Raw genomic sequence first — 7793 nt, 5'->3', positions numbered from 1 at the left:
TATATATATATGCTGGAGAAATGGTTCAGCAATCAGAAAATTACACTTCTCTTGCAGAAGACATGAGTTCAGGTTCCAGTACCCATGTCAGGCAGCTCACAACATCTCATAACTCCAGCTCCAGAGGATCTAAAACCCTCTTCTGGTATCCATGGAAAATAGCACTCTTGTGCGTATGTGCGTGTGCCACGCACACACACACACATACACACACACACATACACACACACACACTTGCATGCATGTCTATACATAATTAAAATATTTTTAAAATAAATGTTAAGAAAACTTAGAGAACAGTACTTCAGACTCATTAAAATATGTGTTTTATGTAGATGTCTCTTTATATTTAATGCAGTTCATTTTGATTTGTTGAGTATCTTACATATTCTGATAGGCCAGAAAATTGCTGCTAAAAGGAAGTTCTTTAGAAACACAGAGGGAAAGAGAGCAGTTGTATTTTAGTTTTAAGTTCATGGTAAAATGAAGTGAAAAGTGCAAAGCATTTCTAATGCTCTGTCTTCCTCACAAGCATAGACTCCCCCACCATCAGCATCCTTACTATTAACAGGAAGACAGTTGTGAGATGCAGAACTAGGAGAATCAGCTCATATATGGCAGCCAAGCCTTATTTCTGTCTGCACAGACAGAAAACCTATAATAAAAAACCCCACAGCTTTTGCTTGTTGGGGTACAGCCTCAACAAAAATACCTCTTGCCAGGGTAGGGGAAAGGCACTGAGAAAAATAATAAAGAGGACAAACACATCAACAAAAATAAAACAGAAGACATAAGATAGTTTTGAGAGGGAGTTTCAGTGAATACTGAAATCGCCCATGTTTAATATTTTATACACATTTATACCCCCATAAAAGGGGGATTAAAGCAACAAAAGACTTCTTTAACATGATACAAAGGACAACTCGAAGAGTTAATTGCTTTAACACTTTCAGACATCAAGTCATTAGCATTCTGTTGTTAATGGGGTGAAGCTACCGTAGTTCAAGTACCCCAAAGGCAACCCCAAGTATCCCTGTGTCAAACCTCCTGTTACAAAAGAAGGAGCAGTACTCTAATGTGTATATGTTCCACACTTTCTTTATGCATTCTTCCATTGAGGGGCATCTAGGTTGTTTCCAGGTTCTGACTATTACAAATGATGCTGCTATGAACATAGTTGAACAAATGCTTTTGTAATATGATTGGGCATCTCTTGGGTATATTCCCAAGAGTAGTATTGCCGGATCCTGAGGTAGGTTGACTCCCAGTTTCCTGAGAAACTGTCACACTGATTTCCAAAGTGGTTGCACAAGTTTGCATTCCTACCAGCAATGGATGAGTGTTCTCCTTACTCCACATCCTCTCCAGCATAGGCTATCATTGGTGTTTTGATTTTAGCCTTTCTGACAGGTGTAAGATGGCAAATACACATTAGAGTACTACTCGGCGGTTAAAAAAAATGACATCTTGAATTTTGCATGCAAATGGACAGAAATAGAAAATAGAAATAGGAAACACTATCCTGAGTGAGATAATGAGTAGTATGTACTCACTCATTAGTGGACTCTAGCCATAAACAAAGGACATTGAGCCTATAGTTCACAAGCCTAGAGAAACCAAATAATAAGGTGAACCCAAAGAAAAACATATATAGATCTTCCTGGAAATTGGAAGCAGACAAGATTGCTCGTCAAAAGTTGGGAGCATGGGGGTGGGGGTAGGGTGGGAGAATGAGAGAGGGGGAGAGAGAAGGGAGGCATAAAGGATTAGAGAGAGCTTGGGGGAGTGGGAGGGTTGAGATGGAGGAAGGGCAGATATAGGAGCAGGGAAGAAGATATCTTCATTAAGGGAACCATTTTAGGATTGGCAAAAGATTTGGCTCTAGAAGGGATCCCAGGTGTCCACGGGGATGTCCCCTGCTAGGTCCTTGGACAGCAGAGGAGAGGGTGCCTGAACTGGCCTTGTTTCATAGTCACACTGATGAATATCTCGAATATCACCATAGAACCTTCATCCAGTGATGGATGGAGATGGAGAGAGAGACCCTCATCAGAGCAACGGACTGAGCCCCCAAGGTCCAGATGAGCAGAATGAGGGAGAAGATGAGCATAAAAGTCAGGATTGTGACGGGTTAGTCTACCCACTGAGACAGTGTGCCTGATCTAATGGGAGCTCACCAAATCTAGCTGGACTGGGACTGAACGAGTATGTGATCAAACCGGACTCTCTGCATGTGGCTGACAATGGGGGCTGAGAACCCATTGATAAAGGCACTGGGACTTGTTTCTACTCCATGTACTGGCTTTTGGGGACCCTAATCTTTCTGGATGCACACCTTCCTAGGCCTGGATGTAGGGGGAAAGGGCCTTAGACTTCCCACAGGGAAAGGTACCCTACCATCTCTTAAGACTGGAGGGTAAGTAGGGGAGCGGGAGGGGGGGAATGGAAGGAGGGAAGGAAGTGGAAATTTTTGAATGGAAAAATGTATATATGTATATATATATAATATATAAATAATATATATATATATATATATATATGAAGGAGCAGAAGTATCTTGCCTATTCTGACCATCTGTCAGGAAGGAGTGGGTAACAGTATGGGTTATCTTATAACCTGTATGGGTTATCTTACTGTCAAAAGAACCAAGTAACCACATCCTGAGTTAGTATGTGTTGCCCTGGTTGTTGTCAACAATTTTGAGTAACCTCAAACTCTCTGACCATCAGACAAGCTTGAAACAGGCTCACATTTTTTGGGCCTCCACATCTCCTTAATGATGAAGCAACAATTTTTAAAATGACAGAATTTCTTAGTAGGAGCAGCAAATGTCTTAATCAAAGGGCGGTCATGAGACCTTGAGCATCCTTGAGCAGCTACACAGGAGATAATAATGAAACTACACCTGTATTTTGATACCCACATCTCTTTACAGACAGAGTAAAGGTCCCTGAGGCTACAGGTAGGTTGTTTCCATTGTTTCATATCTAAGGCTTCTGAACATTTCCTGCACATGTGTGCAAGCAAAGCTTCTGAATCTTCAAAAGACTTCTGCTTCACTCTTACGTCTTTTATATTGTAGTTCTGACACTTCCCCCTCTGTGGGTTTTTCTCGAGGGTCATGGTATCTGAAAGGTACCAACCCTCTGCTCCATCAAAATTCAGGAGAGAAAGCTGTCATCTTGCCCAGTCAATATGCCACCCACCTCATAAATATGCATATAACTTCTTTTACACTCAAAATATGGGACTTAGGGTGCTTCTACACCTATCTTTTTTCTTTGGAGTGCTTGATAGAGTTTGCTAAATTAACTTCTGCATAACTATCTGTGTCTCTTCATTGAATTCACACAGGCAATAACCGGGAGACTCCACAACCCCACTAGTGTGGTATTTTGTTGTAGCTGATGGACCTACCCTGATGCTTTATCATTCAAAGTCTCTAACTCAGACTGGTCTTCACTCAGGGTTGCATGGGCTTAAGATGTTTTTAGTCTCAAATTCAGAAATGGCTTCAGTTTCTTGCTCTCATTTAAAACAGAGGAACAATAAATGTGATAATTTTTATTTAAAAACAAGCTTTTAGATGAAAATACTTTGTATTTTATCTGTGTGGGTGTTTTGCCTGCATGCATGTTTTTGCACCACACTCATGTGCAATGCCCATGCAGGGCAGAAGATGGTGTTGGATCCCCCTGGAATGGGAGTTACAGACAGTTGTGAGCTGTTATGTGGGTTCTGGAAATAGAACTCAGGTCCTCTGAAAAAGCAGATAGTGCTCTTTATCACTGAGATATTTTACTGGATACAGAGAGAAAGCATTTTTTAAGTTATTTTTTCTTCCATGTAAGATATAAACCTACATGTATATTCATGGAAAATCCTTCATCTAATACTAACAGTTTATGTGACCAAAAACTATTGAAGCACTTATGTTTTTATGTATTGCTTGCAGTTCATATAAAAAGCATGCCTCATTTTCACAAAAATAAAATGTCACTTAAAAATAAGAAAACTAAATGCCTAAAGAACCATTAGTAAACATCTCTACAGTAAATGTGAGTGATTATCATAACTATACAACAGAGTCTTGTATTCGTTGTAACAAGGTAGTACATAACAATTTAAGAGAGTTCTAAGGCATAAATCTAAAATGTTCTCAACAAGCTGAGGTTTTCTATGATTCATTCTCCAGCTGGTGTACTATTTGGGGGTCTAATGGCTTTCAGGAGGAAAAGCCTACTTGGTAGAATCATTTCAGTAGGGGTAGTGCTTTGAAGGGTGTAAAATGACCCATGTTCTGATCCCTTCTCTCCTCCACTCTGCCATGACATGAAGACTCTCCACAACATAGTCCCACTACTGCGAAGGACAGCATGCTTTCTCTGCCAAGATGTGCTGAGGGAGGACCTTCTGCTCCTTCAGCCAATATTCGCTGAAGTACGAGCCCATTAATCTGAAGGAGCGCCTTCCGCTTCTTCAGGCAATAGCTGTTGAAATACCAGCCCACTGGGGCGTGGTCTATTTATCTTTTAAAAAAGAGCGGTAAGCCTCAACCCTCTCTCTTGGTTCTGGCTCTTGATTCCTGCTCTTGCGACTAGGCTCCTTTCCTGACGGTAGGTGTTTCGTGAGTTTTACCCCCCTAAATAAATATCCCTTTAAATCATAACTGTTGTGGGATTGATTTGCGCATAAAAGACAGACTAAAATTCTCTGAAACAATGAAGCAAAATGGACCTTTCTTCTCTTCAATTGTTCTGTCCATATTCTGTCACAGCGACACAAAGTAACCGTTATGGGGAAGATTTATTTATGCCTTGTTATTTCAGAGGATCAAACACAACAGGGCAGAAAGGGAGTGGCCGAGTAGAGCAATTCAGGCCACAGCAAGTCAGACATTGGAGGAAGGGGAAATGTCAGCACACTACTTGCTTTTTTCTGACTCTCTCATTCAGTCAATGTTCTGGTGCCACCTGTAATTAGTCAGGATGGGGCTTTATTACCAGTTAATCTTCTGGAAACCCTCTCAGAGATACCTTAGTCTCCTGGGTGATGCTAAATCCAGTCAAAATGAAAATGAAAGTATTTTGAAAAATCAATAAGAAACAAGAAAGAAAATCAACGAGAAAGTTTCAAATCCCCAAAGAAGAACCCAGTAAATATTTCAGCTTCGTAAGCTAAAGTACAATAGGTAGAAAATTTAGTTAAGGCTAAAAGTAGCAATGTATTTATATCAAAAACAATGCCTCCATGAAATCATCTGAGGGAGCACCCATTCCTAACACTCCTCAGTCAGTCTGCTCTACTCAAGTCAACCTCCACTGTACTTCTTCTGCAGCCCACAAGAAATCTCATAATTCTACATCCTTTCATATATAGACACCTTCATTTAAAATGTCCTCCTCTTACTATAATCAGAATCAAATCTTTGAATACCTGACAGACATCCTGAAGTTCTCTCTGGATCCTGCACTCACATGAACTCCCATTCACCCTATATCTGTCATTGTGTCTACAAGTCTACAGTTATACTACAGCAGTCCACAGGAGAAATGTCAAAACAGTCATCAAAAATAACAGAGGAGGGGAAAGGCTGTCCCCAAATCATGGTTATTATGATTTAAGAGGAAAAGAAGAAACAAAATAAAAGAACTGACTTTTTAGAAATGTAATCATTTAAGCTAAATCTCAATGATAAATTAACAACAGACCGGAGACAACTGAGAAGAAATCCATGAGTTTAGCATTAAATGGGAATAAATGTGTGCGCCTACGAGTATTTAAAAATAAATGCAAAATCAAAAAAAGATGGGGTTGCCATTCTTTAAAGGAGTAAATTTAATTCCTATCAAAAGGCATCAGTCAACCAAAGGCATTCACTGCATTATACATTGCAGTCCAGTTCTTCAGTGAATCCATTTTAACTAATAAGGCAGAAGAGGACTGACCTGAGACCAACCTCATTGCAACATCTGGAGAAGAGAAGCATGAAAGAGGGAGTGAAGTAGATGGAGAGAAGAATGAGAAAATCCAATCTAAGTCGATTTGGATTCTGGAAGAGATAATTCAGTGAGTGAAAAAGGTCAATAACTGGAACCATAAATACCAGCCTACTTACCAGTGATCAGACTCTTGCTCCAAACAAATGACCAAGAGAGCAGGTCCGCCGTTTACCTTTCTTTGTAAGTCACATTTTGCGACTCTGCTCAGTGATGCAATTTCCTCCTGTGGGCTAGAGCTACATGGTTGGCTTGCCATACACTTCACACTGTTCACATATACTTGCACGGCTCTCCTTTTCTGAGATAGGTGAGACCTCCAGGGATGACAGGCACAAGAACAAAAAATACTTCTAGCTTAGGGTTTTACAAAGTGTGGAGCTTATGAATAGTGACAGAGGACTATTAAAGCCTGAGTTGAGGGGTTCGGAGTATAGAGTAAGACATACCACTTCAATCTCTGCCACAACTACTTCCTGTGACTTGAGTGATATCATTGATTTTTAATATGTTAACTATATAAAGAAGTAATTGTAAAGCCTTGCCAATTATGCATAGCATGATATTTTTCTTAAGGTATATCCTCTTCTGGAATACCTTGTTTCTCTATCTACATGTATTCCTCAGCATTTTCTGTCCTTCTCTGTGACCCAGAAGGGGACCCATTAGCAGCACTATCAGACAACTGACAGTAAATATAGACCAGCAGATAGGAAGAAAGTGAGGTCACAATATTATTCCTGTTGAGATGTCACATTGTATGTCATTGCTGTGACCAACTCTGATGGGCACTGGATCAGGGGTGGGGAGGGCAGAGACAGGCAAATCCCCAGGGTTGCTAATCAGCCAATCTAGTTGAAACATTAAACTCTTCTTTCACTGAAAGACCCTACCTCAAATAAAAGGGGTGAAGAGCAATTGAAAGATATCTGTAGACAACCTGTAGCCTATACATGTGTACACATGGAGAAGCATATCTGCATATATATATATACCACATACATATACACGTACTAACACACCATATGTGTGTTTTCCAAAAATAAACTTTTGAAAAGGAAAGTATTGCTCTTTCCCTTAGTAGACATTAGCTGCATAACCATCCTTACAGAGAAGTGGGATCTTATGATGCCCTAACCCTTCCATTACAGTCTGTTGATATTCCCGTTCTTGTGTAGATCTCATCCATGTAATCATGGTTGCTGTGAGTTTGAGAGTTCAATGGCAATATGGTGCCTGGAATATAGCATTGATAGCACATCACACCATTCCCTGGTGCTTAATTTCTTTTTGTCTCATATTCTGCATCTGACTATATGTTTTTAGTGCATATTTTCACTGAGATATGAGATAACTGATACTCATTCTACACTGAAGATACTAAAAAGCAGGAAACACATGCATCTTAGGAGCAATAAGAAATGACACTTACCACCACCCTGTATGCCTTAGTTTTCTTTCTGTAAACTGAAACTAATTGTCTTCTTGAAATATGATAGCTAAGTGAATTAATGTATGTACAACACACAAGATTCTAGCATGTAGTAAGTCGTCTGTAAATATTAATATCAGTATTTTCAAAGTGTTGTAATGGATGGTATGGAATATAGAAAGTTGGGGAAAAAACAAAGGATTCTTCCAAGAATCTTGTGGGGAGGAAATCTGCCCTTCCATCCTGAACCTGAGTTAGAGTATCACTCTTCCAGAGAAGTACTTCACTAATACAAGAAGGTGAGTACCACACTGGAAAGTTCCAGCAAGCATTACAAGAATACACATGTAATAGTGAGTAAC

The sequence above is a fragment of the Microtus ochrogaster genome, chromosome 2 (assembly GCF_000317375.1).
Source record: "Microtus ochrogaster isolate Prairie Vole_2 chromosome 2, MicOch1.0, whole genome shotgun sequence".
In the NCBI taxonomy this organism is placed as follows: Eukaryota; Metazoa; Chordata; class Mammalia; order Rodentia; family Cricetidae; genus Microtus; species Microtus ochrogaster.
This window is presented reverse-complemented; position numbering follows the sequence as displayed.